Raw genomic sequence first — 15,669 nt, 5'->3', positions numbered from 1 at the left:
GTCTTTCTTCTCATAGGATGAGGAGGTGCTAAAGAAGTGCCAAGTCACAACACAAGACCCGTGGTTAAGTCATCTCTACAGTCTGGCAGGAATTAAACTGGCCGTGTCATCTGTCTTCCTTTGTTTCTTCCCAGACACACTCCGATTTTTCCCTGAAGAAGAAAACTCTGCTCTCAGCTTAAGGCTGGGTGTGCTCTCTTCAGGGCACTTTGCATCTGTGTTTTGTTGGAGCACAGAATTCAAGTACTTTCCAAACCTGCCAGTCACTGATGCAGTTAAGTTCCCACTGCAAGTAATGGAACTGCTGTAGAAAAGCGTAGCTTCCCTCCTTTATTAAACAAAACACAGAAGTACAGAGTTTGTTAAAGGAAATCGTAAATTACAAAGCTGAGCACTTGCTAAAGGATGCTGTCTTTGGGCACCTGTTTTGTGCAGTGTGGGTGACTGTATTAACAGATCAAATGCCTTAGATGCCTGAAATTAGGTGGGATGAATAGGGGTCTAAACCAGTTTCAGGCAATTACCTGATTTGCTATGGCTTCTGCAGCTAACAGTGCATAAAAATAACTGTAGCAAAGATAGAGTCTCCAACAAATAAGCCAGTGTTTAAGGTTTATATAAAATAAACAGTTATTATAATTTTCCCTGCATGCTGGATCGTTGCCTGAGGTCCAAGGGCTGGTGCAGTGTAGGCATGGCAGCAAGGTCTGTACTGTCAGTGCTAGTTGCTGTGGAAGGAGAATGAACAGTGAGTTCTGACTGAACAAGTACTTGACCTGACTGAGAAGGGGAAGCCGAGCCCTGCCATTACCATGAGTTTTGTCAGTAGATAAGTAAGTACTAGTACTTCATACAAGTGCATGTACTTATAGCAGAACTCTATCTATACAATGGTGGTGGTTGTGTGAATGGGGACTGACAGCAGAAAAATTTCAACCCAGTTTATGAAAAGCTTAAGTAATTTCTTTAATCTAAAAAGTCCACTCAGCCAGTAATGCAGCCTTGTGATTCTATCATATTCCATGTTGCCTAGCTATTTTGTGCAGAATCAAAGATGTTTGCAGGCCATAACTAAGATGTGGGTTTATACAAATAACCTGATAATTAAAAAAAAAAAATCTGTAAGACTTAAATTGATTTCATTCATCTACAGTCCAGGCTGTAGTGCAATCATCTGTTTTTATTAGGGCATCACTGAAAAAGATATGCTAATAATTCCCTATGGTCACCAAGCATTTAGTAGAGTGGAGAAGTTATTAGAACAGGTTATTGTAGCTATTTAGGCTTGGGTACTGGGTTTGGAAGTGTAGCTCTTCCTTTTGCTTTCAAATGTTTTGTTGGGCTGTTTCATGGAGTATTAGTGTTCCCTAACTCCTGTGTTCAGAAACTGCATATGAAAACTTCCATTTTATGGCTAAATGTCTGGAAAGGGTAAGGTATTAACCTGTATACAGCCAGCCTAGTTGTATGGAACATAAAAGAGATGTATATGAGATGTCTCTGTAGTGTTCTGGTTTCATGTTTGAAAGTGTTAGCCGAATAGGTGTGAAAAGAGACAACTTTTCAAGGCTTCGAAGTTCTTTTTAAAAATTTTGTCAAGTTTTCCTACTACCAAGCAAACCTAGTAGCAGATGTTGCTTTTCTAGTCTAATATATATCCAGTATACATTTTTATGACTACTGATGACAGCAGAGATTCCTCATGGTGTGTTGCTTTCAGTGAGGTAGGGACAAAGGACAGGATCTGCTGTAGGGGTGACTCATCCACACACCTTGAGATCCTGGAGATGGCTGCCCTGGGATTTGCTAGCACAGCTCATTCAGTCCAGTGTTGTCTCCTGTGGGAGGAAAGCAATGGGTCTGAAACTTAACGTACTTACTATAAGGTATTTGGAGGAAAGATATTTGCAAGTGTTTTGTTAAATTTAAAAGAGATTATGGCTCTCTAGAATTTTTAAGTTTAAAGACGCTTTTAATACATTAAGCCTGGTTTTCACTTTATTGAAGGGTTTAAATGTTACTTAAAACAATGCCAAGCAATTATGTCCTAGATACAAACTACCCAGTTCTCTCCTTACATGTACTGCAAAGCTCAGAATGTCTTGGTGCTGCTGGCTGCAAGGCATTTTCTAGGCATGTTTGATGGGGAATTACATGCCCTAGAAAGAAAATTAATAAAGAGATCTGCTTTCAACTCCTAAATTTTCTACATGGTTCTTTCTGTGATTAAAAAGCACATATTTTAATATATGCAATCCTAACACTTAAAATTACACAGTCCATTTTTTTGTGATGTCTAGGACTTCAATAACTCAAGCAATTCATGGGAGAGTAGTGGGAACATTTGTATTATCTCTTCCAGATGAGCTGGATCTGAGTAAATAGGCTGTATACAGTTCTGAAAAAGCAGCTTGTTTCAAAGGGATCCTTTCAGCTGCAAGCCATTATGTCATTCCCTCTGAAGGGCTGCCCAGGCCTGCAGCTCTGGGAGAGCTCAGAGTGCCTTTCCTGGGGCTGGCTGGACAGACTCCAGTATTTGACTATAGACTGGGATGCTGGGTGAGTGGCATATTCATGCTGGAGGTGAGAAGCAGACTTGTTAGTGATGCTGGCAAGGTGGCTATGAAGAAAAGTATTTATATCATATTTTTAAGAATCTAAGATGTTTTTATGCAGCCATTCTTTATAGCTGTATAACCAAAGTCTCGTAGAATGCTGTGTTCTCATGACTCAGAATACGTCTCCTGCAGTCATTTGTTTTGAAGACTCACCACTGGAGTGTAAAGCTGGCTTATGTTAAGATCTGTGATGAAATGTTACTTCCATTACTTTTGATACATGGGCTTCATCCACTTTGTTCACTGTTGAATGGCTTTGGTAAACACCCATCTGTGTGTGATACACAATTTCTTTCCTAAACTGCAAAATCTGCAGAAGCAAAGTTAAGTATTTTTGACCCCTATGTTTCTTTATCCTTTCTTGTATCTCTTTGGGTAAAACTTGCCTTTTTTTCATTAATATCTCTTTTCATCTTCATTTTAACTGGTGATTTCTCTTTCATCTGCTACTGTTACTTGGGACATCCATAATAGTTTTAAGGTTCAAAACATTGGCAAAACTTTTTTTTTCTTTTGGACAAAAAGTTTAGTTTATGAGAATGTGTATTTTTAGTATCTCTTTACAATGAAGTTCCTCCGAATTGCTGTGGGTGTGGTGTCCAGATTACCCTACGGATTTCTAAACGGGAAGAAGGAGGAAGATTTTTGTATGTGGTTTCAGGAGACTCTAAGTAAAAGCTTAATAAACTGAGATTGAATGCCCTTGGTAAACAACTGTACATTACCATGCTTAAACCCACTTGTGACTGTTACATCCCCCTTCAAACTATTTACTTCTTATCTACTGGAGGTTAATCACTGAATTAATGTTCAGTTATATGTTAATCAAGAGAAAAGCAAGGCTATAAATTAGCACTGAGATTAGATTGGTCAAACAGCATTCTGAATTACTCAGAAGCATCTGATGAGCTTCAACCACTTTGGAGGATAACATTCGGTATTACAGGCAATCTTGAATGCCTTCATGGGTTTACTTTTTTTATTTCATATATATTATTTCATGGTCTTAAAGCAGGTCTTGAACTTCGGTGTATTTGAGAATCTTTGAGAGAAGATTGAGGAGCTGTCAGAGTAATTACTTTGCAGGACTATAAAGAGTATAAAATTATAAAAAGTAAAAAAAGTATAAATTCCCTTCAGAACACTCATTTAATGGTTTGAAGAAACAACAGCACCTTGTGGAGCTCCAGGCGGGCCGTGTGTAATGGAAACAGAGGATTGGTGCTGTGAGATGGAGCAGAACAAGGCTGCAGGGCCGGAGGCCATCCCTGCCATGGGTCCCACGGCTCTCTGGCAGCCAGCCAGGGCTGTGTCCTGCGGGATGGAGGCCAGGGAAGAGCTGCTGTGGTTCCAGAGGTGGGATGGCATGGAAGCACAAGGTGGAAGAAAAAGATGACTGGAGGAGCCAGAGTTGATGAAAGGTCTTGTCAGGAGCAGGAATAGTATCTCGTGGATAGTGAAACACTGAAGTGGAATTAGGTTCACTTTTATTGCTATACTCTAATTATTAATAGCTGTTATACACTTGTGTCTGATTAATAAAGGAGCTAAAGGGAAAGTTTGTAGTTCTGCCATCCTGATGCAGATGGAAAGAAGAAAAACACAACTGAGTTCACATATAGGGAATAGCTTTAATAATCTGGATTTAATCTATTTGTAAAAGTTTAAAAAGATAAAAAAGGAGCATGGGTGATATGGACAAGAACAATGTTTTGCAGCAAGGTAGTTTATGTAGGTACCTGTAAATTGCTCTTGCTTGCTGTGGAAAAACGTAGATCCTGTTCAACTTGGAAAGGATGGAGAAACTGATTTTAAGAGTAATGTGTGTAGTAAAGAAATAGTTGCAGGAATCCAATGAAATACTGCCTGTCCTAATAAATCTTTGCTGTCTATAGGTAGTATTTTGTTTGTCTTTCTTGTGGAAGTTACATTTTCAAATGCAAAATAACTGCAAGTTGCTGTTACAAAATGAACTTTCGCCCTTTCCTGGTGCTTTTATTTGTGAGCCTGAAAAACCTGGATCTTGGGTAAAGGAATCTCATTTTCCACATAAGCAGAAGTATCAGTTCTAAGAAAATTCTTTGCTAGAAAGTGGAGCTGTGTTTAAAACAGGGCAAGGAGATGTGTGCCCTGCATGCAGCACTGCTATTGTTTGGCAATCCATACAGGATAAAATAGCCAAGAGAATCTGCAGCTGTATATGTGCTGCTGGTCCATAATCATTAGTAGTGATTCTCTTCAACAGAGACAAGAAATTTGTTTACCTTATATTACTTAATAAATACTTCTAATGTAACAGACTTGAAGGTGGTGTTGTTTTTTGTTTTGGTTTCATTTTTTTCTTTTGGGGAAGAAGGTATAAAAATGCTCAGTTAGCTTTCCAGCTCAGGCTGCAGATGCATCTGTCCTGCTTGCAGTCTTTCAGAGGGCTAACAATATTTACTGCTGCATACACGAGGACTGGACACACTGGCTCCTCTGGGCTGTGTAACCTTGCAGCCAGAGTAGCAAAACTTCACAGATCCTGTATACCTGCCCGTCAGGGACACTGTATGCTTGTGTACTGGACACAGGTTCCAGTCTAATGAGAGGACAAGGGAGCCAGCATTCCAGCCTCTTGAGCTGAGCAGAGTTCACTTTTCATTGTGGAATAAGCAGCAGAAACAGCTTTTTCCAACTGTTGTGCTTTCTGGCAGCAATGTGGTCACTTGGCTTTTTTACAGACATGGCTCCTTCTGTTCAGGGACACTGTATGCTTGTGTACTGGACACAGGTTCCAGTCTAATGAGAGGACAAGGGAGCCAGCATTCCAGCCTCTTGAGCTGAGCAGAGTTCACTTTTCATTGTGGAATAAGCAGCAGAAACAGCTTTTTCCAACTGTTGTGCTTTCTGGCAGCAATGTGGTCACTTGGCTTTTTTACAGACATGGCTCCTTCTGTCCCTCACCCTGTGGTCTGGCACACAGTAACTAAACCTTCAGCACCAGCATGTTGCAGCATGAATATGCTCTGACATATGCCATGGAAGGTAACAGATGGTGCACAGTCCATACAAGAGTGTACAAGAAATGATCAGAATGACAGCAAACATCTCAGAAGCTATTTCTGAGTCCCTCCTTAACAGACAGAGGCAGTCCTGTTTCATGAGACCTCAGAGGGAATATGGAGAGATAGGAAAGTAGCAGGGTGCTATTTTAATCAAGATGACCTTCAACCAGCATGTCTTAACATACAATTTAACATCCTTTGTACAGCCTCTCTTTGTCTGGAATGTAAGCAAATGACTTACTACTTCTCCATTTCCCTTGTATAGAAGGTAGACACGTATTGTGAGAAGAGAGAGCATAGATACCTTGCTGACTTGTGTATTTGCATGGTGAAATGTGAAAAAATGGTGAAAAGTGACCTTTACCATTTCTGAGGCTTGTCAAAGGCTACTGTGGCACAGGTGTTTAAGGGCCTCTTGTCTGCTTTCCCAACTGCACAGACATTGCCTGTGGACCATTCTAAAGTCACAGGAAAATCCTGCTGTGGATTGTGCAGGTACATTCTTGGGACGTCTGAAGCTACTTAGAGGTCTCCCAGGAGGTACATCCATGCAGGGCAGTAGTCCCAGGGAAATCCTGCCATGGGGAGGGAGCCTCATGCACTTCCTACCTTTAGCAGCATGCTTTCTCCAGGATCTTTCACCCACTTAGTGCTGATCTCACACTTCTCTTGTGAGCTTTAGTAATCTTCTGGGGGTTTAGCCCCTAGCAGCACTCTGGCCTTTCACTTAAAAGGACAACATCCAATGCTGTGTCACACAGAAATGAATGAAAAACCTAAAAGCTGATGCTCAAGTCCTTTTGGTAGGATTCTGATACAGAGTGTTCTGATGAAGTGCTGCAGCTCTATCTTTTTGCACTATCATATTGGTCAGATACAAATTTTATCTAATTCAAGCAATAAAAGATTGTATGGTGATTTCTAATTGTTACCTGGGAGACCTATTTGCATTATCCTGCAAATTCAAATAAGGCAGCTTTAACTAGGATATCCTGCCTTTTCCAGGGAATCATTTGTATTTCCCAATTTGCTTTTACACAGCTGCTGAAAGAGCAGAATTGCAACTGCAGCACTGTCAGCTACAATCCTGGCAGGCTTGTTATCACCCATCCAGCTTTCCCTGTATAACTGGGAATCCAGTGCAGCTCTTGTTGAAGAAAGTTGGAGATTTTGAGTTGCACTGAGATTTCGTAAGTGCTTCAGATAACCACAGCTAAAAGCATCCAATGTGCTTGTACTGAAGCAAAGACAAGTAGTTTTTTCTCTTTTTTTCAGGTCAGTGGTCTCCAGAATAATAATGTATGGTTGAACACACAGCCTCAATTCCAGAAGGATGATATTGCAGCTTCAATGTTTGACATTACAGCACTACAAATTCTAGCCTCTACACAGGGCTGTTTTTACCCAATTAAAATAGTTCAGCAGCAGTGTATTAACACAGTGGTGTGCTTATTAATAAATAAATGCAGTCCCTCCTACTCTCAGACAAAACTGATCAGTGCTTTCTCAAAAAAGGAGAAATGTTTCAATCTCTGTAATATTTCATATCTGTATCCATTTTCTACCTATAGTGTGGGGGGAAGTAAATGATACCACATGAATAGATTCTTCCTGATCTGTGCCAGCTGTCTCCTGCTCTACAACATCACTCCCTCTGACAGACTACTACTGTAAAACCCTGAATGTGGTGGAACTCAGCTTGGTGGCCATCTCAAAATCTGCCTCAATCTCATTAGCCTGAATTTGGGAAATTAGTAAGTCTTTGGAGTAAATTCATATCTGTTATTAAATTATATATACTTCTTTTCCCTGTGATTTTTAAACTGAGACTTAAAGTTATTGCAAGCTGACTGCTTGCTTTGACAGTTTTAATACGCTGTTAGGACTTCTAAAATCTAACGCCACTGTGGAGGGGAAAGTAATAATTTCATAATACCTATCCTGAATTTTCCTTTTTGTCCTCTATTCTTGACCCAGAATACACGAGCTGACCATGAGAGGGGTGTTGCACCATGAGCTGCAGTTATGTGTTGTTTCCTGGAATCAGTCTGTGTCTTTGAGCACTTTACAGAGTCGGATCTGAAACTTCCTGAACTCAGCTACTTTCAGAGATGTCTGTAAGTGAAGTCCATGTGTACAAAGTGTTGGGAGATTCTTTCTGATAACCCCCAAAGAATGTATCTCGTGCAATTTCTGAAATAGTAATCCCAAATGTACTGAGTTCTTGCACACAGACTATAAAATCAGAAAAAACCACAAACCCCTTAATCTGTAGCAACAGTAAGACCTGGCAGAAGCCATGTAGAAACAAATTTCTGATCCCAGTCTGGTATACAGAGCTCTTTCTTGGGGAAGGCACAAATAATAGTGGTAAGGAAACACAGTTCCCACTGACTTAGTTTAAAAGACACTTAATTGATTTCCATTTTCCTCCACAATAACTAATTCATCCACATTAAATGGGACCCATTCCATTACCTCCAAGAAAAGCAAACAGTTCAATCTGTAATAAAGGCTGACCTAAATCCACACTTTATTATATACCACTGCAAAAGATGTTTTGTGGGAATAGGCTTGAACTGGAGTAAATACACTATTTTGCTCTCTGCCTTGCATTCAGAACCTGAAAGTTGATTCATAACTATAATAAAAAGATAAGCTGTAATTTCTTAGAATGCTCATTGTGGGGCACTGAGAATAAAAATTTAATGTGTCAGCAGGAGTTTAACCAATTTGCCCATTTTAATTCCATTTTCTGGGGTCTATTTCACATTCATAACTAATCTGAAAAATATCGACAGGCTGACATTTAATTAAAAGGTATGTCACATTCCTCTCTATGGGGAAATTAGATGCTGATTTCACACTGATTTAACATTGCTCCTCTAGGCCGCTTTTGCAGCTGACATTTGTGTCTTTCCTCTGGGTATCCAAACCCAGTGTCTGACCTAATCAGAAATGGCTGGACATTGAATGGCTTGGGCATTCTGGAACAAAGTAGGCATATTCCAACTCAGAAATAAACGAATAGCAAATGTGTTAATAGTATCATATACAGTTAGTGGTCCACACCAACTGATTTATTAGAAGATAAAATGCCTGGTTTGCTAGACCAACTTCTCCTCTAATTTTTCAAGTTCTCAGGATAGGCAGCATACTGATACTGCTGCCATCAATCTCCAGTAACTTCATGGAGCAGTATAACTTCAAATAAGAAGGAATACCACAGAGAATGTTGTGTGCCTGAATAAAAGATTTTTCTGATGGGGATTTCCATTACACACTGTGTAAATCTCTCTGGGCTTGAAATGGAGAGGAGACATTACATGGACATGTAGCTCCCACTTTAGAGCTGGAATAATTAATGCAGATTTTATTTTTTATATATATGTGTGTGTGTGATATAAGGTTTTTGGGAGGATTGGTGGCAGGGTGAGTTTTTTGGGTTTTATTATTTTTAATGAACAATTTGTATAACTTCTACCTCTGCACCTGGCTGATTTTTAAATTGATTTTTCCTCCTCTGTTTTGTCATCAAACACTAATAAGTAATGGACTGTCCATTAAATTTGCTCAAAACACAACCCCATATTAATCATCTGCAACAGAAGAAATTCCATGTTCTGTTCTTATTGATCCACCTCATCTTGCCACTGTGGATGTGGCTTTCCCATGTACTTTGCTGGAGGTCGCCTTTGTGAGCTCTGAGTAACAGCAATTAATCTCATTTTGTCAGTGGCAGCTCTGTGCAGTGGAATTGGAATTACTTTTGTAATTATTTACAGAGCAATTCAGTAAAGGAAGTAGGAAACGAAACTTGGGTACTCAGACTACCAATATTTAATTCTACTGATCAGCTGTCCCCTCACCCAGCTTTCTTATTCTCAAGTACTTAGCGGGGTTCAGGTGTTTTCCCCAAGCCTGGAAGCAGACCTGATGCATACCTAAGAGCACTTTCTAGCTGGAATAAAGCACAAAAGTGCAAAGTAGGAGTTGGAATAGTGATAGTTGTATGCAGTTATATTTCTTCACTTTCACAAAGAGTCTGCTTTACCTTGTGTAAAATGAAATTTAGCCCCAAGTTTCCACAGTGTCTTTAGTTTAAATGTTAAAAAGAAAAGGCCTCCAGTGCGTATCTGTTTCTCTTACAGCACTTCTGAGCACTTTCACAAGTTCTGTAGAGCTGTTAACCTTAAAATAAATTTCTTCCAAGTGTCCTTTCCACTTCACACTCACTACCAGCCAGTTCACAGCTCAGAGCACTGCCTGTTCACTGGTGCATTTTAACTTCTGAGTGTCTCTGAGCTGAGAGATGCCCTTCTTGGCACTACTTGAAACCTTCTCCTTTCACTCTCAACAGTCCAATCACTTAGCTGATTTCTGCTCAAAACTTCAGCTGTGGCAGGTGGAGGACTCAGCACTAACACAGAACAACCCTTGCCGTGCAGCACGCGGGCGATTCTCTGCTCTTTTCTGTGAAATGGTCAAGAGCAAACAGAAATATGACCTTGTTTTGTGGGAGCAGTGGTGTATTTATTGCACCTGTTGTATTTGCTGCACTTATAATTCCAGGGATTTTAGTCACTTCATGTACACATTGCTGAAAATCCCTCCTCAGTGACATCTCAAACCCTTGTTGGCCTCTGAGACTTCAGTTGCCCATTGTAGCAGGAATTTTTCACTCCCTTGAAAGTTTGCCTATAGGACAGAAACCAAACACATTTCAGTTTTCTGAAGAGCCACCAAGGGACAGCTTCCTTCACACTGCTTGAAAGCAGCCGGGTGGGAAAACCTGCCCAGTTGTCTTGGTTTAGGCTAATTCCAGTTGGCAGTGACAACAAGGTCAGTCTGAATGGGGGGGAAAATGAACACTGAGGGGTTTTATTTTTAATCTGAACAGACCTGTGAGGGCTCTGAGAATCTGATGTCTTTCAGTTATCAAGTATGTAGGGATAAATTCTTCTAGACTGTTACTAATTTTATCTTCCTATGAAGGACTGTTGCCTTCACTCTGAGTTTTTCAGGTTTGGTCAGTTCTTTAAACCCTCAGCCCTTTCCACTCTTGCCTGCTTCTCCTAGGCAACAGGCTGGTAAAAACCAGATGTTCAGTAAGGTTATAATATTTCTCCCTGCAATACCTTTGCCTCTTGTGTATGACTTAACTTGGTTCCAGCCACCTGAAATCTGAAAGAGAAAAAATAGTTCCCCTGGATGACAGACATTTTCTGTTTTCCATGTGAACTGAAGTCTGCTTATCTCTGACGCAAGCAGATTTTTGGATTATATAAGCAAACCAAGAAAATAATTACAGACAGGTTTTCTTCTGTGCTTGCCTAGAAGGATAAGGAAATTAAGAAGGATAATTACCATGAAGGTTTTTTGTCCCACAGATGTTACAAAGCACATTTCTGTGTCAGTCCCTTCTGGATACGGTGTGTGCCATCTTGTGGACAAATCACACTATGTCTGAATCCTTGAGACAAATATTTAAAGACCATAATATTTTGTGTATAAAATTGCTTAGTTATTTGTAGCTCAATGCACACAATCTTTCTTCTTGGGGACTTATTTTTAAATTGAAGTTACTTCAGTTTGCTTGGTTCCCTTACTTTTGAGGATGCTTGATTTCCTTTGTTCCATTTGTCAACAGCTGTAAAACTATCAAATGTAAAATTCTCTGCAGTTTTCTATTTAATTAAGTTTAAATCAATGACCTTAATTAAGTTTAAATCAAACTTGTTCATCTGTGTACAAATCAGATGTAATTCTGAGAAATCTGCCAAAGCAGCATAATTGCTACATGCCAACAATAGGGAGAAAATAATTTTAGAAATTCCTTTGCTTCAAAACTTAAAGCAAAAATACTCTTCTTATTACAGACACAACAGACTTGTACAAATATTTTTATTTGAAGTTAAGATGTATATATTCTTTATATTCTTTATTGACCTATAATAGCTTGATTCTTTCTTGGTAGAATGCAAGTGACCACTCTTATGTCATTCTTTAGTGAGTGAAAAATCCTTTCCAAATGCAATAAGGCTTCATTTTATGATGAAGGCTTTAATCCCCCAATATTTGTCAAAATATTATACTTGCTGAATGAGAATTTCCCTTTTGTAAAAGTCTTTGGAGACAGCCCACTGCCTGTTTTTCTAAAGTTTATGGTAAATGTTCCCAAAACCAAGTATATAAAACTTAAAACAAATGGTTACAAAGGTGACATTTTTGCTCTTACATTGAAAGTACAGTTCTAACATGAAACAGCTTCAGCTGTTGGTCTGACTTAAATTCTAATTTGGACTCAATTTTTTGTTTAAAATAAAGAAGACTCTAATTTAAATTTGATTTAATTAATAAAATTTAGTGGACAAATAAAGTATTGTCACTCCCACCTGATTAAAGAAACATTAAGGTTCATTGTGCTGGTAGCTGTGTCTGCCGTACAGGTGGGCAGAGCCACTCCTGGCTTTAGGGCAGGTGTTCTTAATTGCTCATACAGACATACTGGAAAGGTGGCCAATTACCAAGCTCTCCCACCATCCAGGTGTAGCAGAATTGGTGCCACAGAGGTGGCAGCTTCTTAAATAGATTTGTGAGGCAACTCTGGAGTGCTGAAAGCTATCAAGGAAGTGGTAAAGCAGCTGGGTCAGATATACAAATGAGGGTAACATAAGCTGCTCAGAGAACTGATGACTTACTAAACAACCATCTGGGGCTAAACCCAAGTGTTGCAGGTATTTGAAGATACTAAAATAGCTGGCTCTAATGACAATTGATGAGGTCGTGCACAATGTGATAGTCATAAGCACATAATCAATGCATTTGCTGACCATTACTGGACAGTTATTTATGAGCTGGACTAACTGAGTCATAAATTTGCAGAGAAACAGTTTATTTTTAGTTACGGTAGATTCTGTTGTGATTGTGTCACAGAACACATGATTTTGCTACAGGGCAAATTCAGGAGGAGCTGTGCATGCAATCAAGACTTGCAGAATCTATGCAACCAGCAGATCAGTCAGTTCTCACAAGCCCACGTGAGGCTTTCTAGTTCACTTTATTACTAGTCTTTGTAAGCATATTCATAATTGTTTACTGATTGCTTTGCTTATCACAAAGGCTCAGTCTGAAAAGACAAAGGTTTCATTTCAAACAAGGAGTCTCCTAAACATTTGGCATCCAGTGTAACAAGCCACTCAAGGCTGCACGCAAATTTGGAGAAATGTTTTCTTGGTGTGTAGCAATGGCAGATGAGATTGCATTTCACCATGATTAGTCATCAGTTTGGTAAATGGCTGTTAATGCTCACATTGCCGCTGCTGTTTTAGCTCTGTAGCCATGACACTTTTGCCCAGATGATAAGCTTCCTGGCTTGCTGCTTCCTACAGACAACCAGTATCAAGTGACAAGATATGACATATAATGTCTGAGTTTCTGAAAGAGGAACTGACCCCTTCTGAGCTGAGACTTGAGAGATTCACTGAAGTGTCTTCAATTAAGGCAGTCCTGCCAGAGGTAGGGAACTGGAATGCTAAACATTATGTCTATTCTTAAATCATGCAACCTAAGTAAAAAAACCTAGAGATTATAAACCAATACAGAATTCAATATCAATAGCTCATAAAGTGAGAGGAACATAAGAAAATAAATGCTTATTGGAATCTAGCTTTGCACATAATGTGTGAATGATGCTAGAAACAGTCTTTAAGAGAAGTGGTTATTTGAGGCCTGAAGGAAAGCCTTATAAGATAACTATGAATTTTTAGTAATATGGTCTTAATCTTTACACATATTTCTGTATTTCTTCCCTATATCCCAACTAGATTACAATAATTCTGGTGTCCAGATGACAGCTGTGTGAATATTCTATCAGAATTATGCACGACAGAATACTGTATCATTCCTTACTCACTTTAGATCCACAGAGTTGAATCAAAGCACTTCATTAGAACATGTCTGGCTGCTGCCTTAAGCAAAATAGCAGGGAGCTTCACTGCAAGATTCAGATCAGTGATTTCAGTGGTCAGGTACAACAAGAGCTGGCAAGGCTGATTTATGCCAAGACTATACCACAGCTTGGCCAAACGCAGGTCAGGCATTATTCTGGAGGAAGGGTAGGAAGAAGGGGTTTTTGCACCACTTCATTCAGCAATGACATCAAAGCAGTGGAAATCTTACTTCAGTTCTGTCTACAAGAAAAATAACCAGGCAGCTTTATTTTTAAAATCACATCCTTCCTGTACCCTGTCAAGGGAATAGGAAGATGAATATGAAGGGTAAATGGTTGGAGAATCATAATTTTTCCTATATGTTTTGTTATGGCATTAATAGATAATCCATCAAATAATGGATGACTTAATCAGGACAGATCTGCTGTTTTTAAATGTGAAGCTTTTCTATCATAACTATTTCTTTTTGATTGTTCATTCTAGGAGACCCATTACTGGCAGTGAGTGGTTATTCTCCATGTAATTCTTTATGTGAAGTGCCAAGTGTTCTGAGAAGAAGAAATCTATCATTAGCTCTTTTGACACCACACTTCTGTCTCACTCTGTAGGGGAGATAATATGATTTACATACTTAAATACTTTGCTGTAGTGTGACACAGTGTTGCAGTCTGGCTGCTGTTGTTATGATGATCAAATAACACTACGGGAGTTGGTAATTAAGAAGGAAGCAATACTAGAAGGACTGCAAAGTACTAATATTTAGGTTTGGATTAATTTCACAATTCTGTCAATCAGTTGCATTCCTGGGGGATCATCTGCAGTTTTAGACTTGATATGCTGCTTCTGTTTCATGTGATAAACTCATTAATATTCTAATCTTTCACAAGCATATTACCCCACATACTACCAACCTTTGCAGATGAAATAAATAGGTCAGGAAAGCTCAGCTTCAAGCCGGGCTCACCAGAGAGCACTTGGGCAGATGTGTCTGAGTGGCTGTTGTGAAGGGGTGGGGTGAAGAAACTGGAAGGAAATGGGGGCTGAGAAAGAAGATGGTTTAACGTAAGATAACGTGTGTCTGCAAGCTGACTTGAAGTCATCATTTTTCTGTCATGAGGGGGTTTTTGGGGTTTTTTTCCTCTTCCACTTCTGTATTGGTATGGAGCAATAGATTTGTTTTGATATATAAACGTAAGCAATGATGCAGTCAGACACTGGGTATTTATCTTCACTAAATAGTTTCTGAAAGGTAGGGTGTGTTTGTTGTCTATCTACTCTCTCTCTTTTTTTTTTTCCTTTTTCCTCTTCCCCCTCTATCACAAAATTTACTTGAGGATAGTCTAAGTTGAAGTTATTAACTCCCAAAGGAACGCTGCAAAGCCTCTATCACAGCTTTTCTATTTTTTAAGCCAAGTGTTTGGAAACCAGCATTCAAGGTAACCCACCTCCTGGCAGCTTTGACTTCAGGCTCTGCTCTTGTTCACACAAGGAAACTGCACCACACTTTCCCATGAATTTGGCATCTCTAATGTCAGGCTGTTTGATAACTGCTCATGTTGGTAGAGTTGGTTCTATTGAACAGAGCTCACCCAAGCAGAAACAATACAGCAGTGTTACCTAGGCCTGCCTCTGCAAGCTGTTAATGATTGTGTTGTTAGCTCTGAAGTATTTTGTGATCAGGAGTTTTGCAGTAATAATACATAAGAGGAAGTATATTATGGTTGTACTTAGTTTTAATTATTGCAGAAGGTTTTATGTGCATTCATTCAGAAGCAGCCTAGAGAATAAAACTGTATTGTTGGAAAGTGCTGAAGTTACCAGAGGGTTGGTCTGGAAGCTGATGAAACCCTTAAACTCTGAGCTCAACAAAACCCTGAGGCTCAAGTGGTCCCTTTAGCTATTGCTCTTCTGCCCTACAGGGTTGGAGATGACCATGTGGAAGTTGAAATTAATTTATCCTGTATCACCAGTATCAACCAATGCTTTGAGGACACCTCAGCAATGTGAACATGCATTTTTATACTTGAGTGTGGGATCTTGTTGTCATCTTTG

Source organism: Corvus brachyrhynchos, unplaced genomic scaffold, assembly GCF_000691975.1.
Source record: "Corvus brachyrhynchos isolate BGI_N302 unplaced genomic scaffold, ASM69197v1 scaffold5, whole genome shotgun sequence".
In the NCBI taxonomy this organism is placed as follows: Eukaryota; Metazoa; Chordata; class Aves; order Passeriformes; family Corvidae; genus Corvus; species Corvus brachyrhynchos.
The sequence above is the reverse complement of the archived record's forward strand: the minus strand, read 5'-3'. Positions refer to the sequence as shown.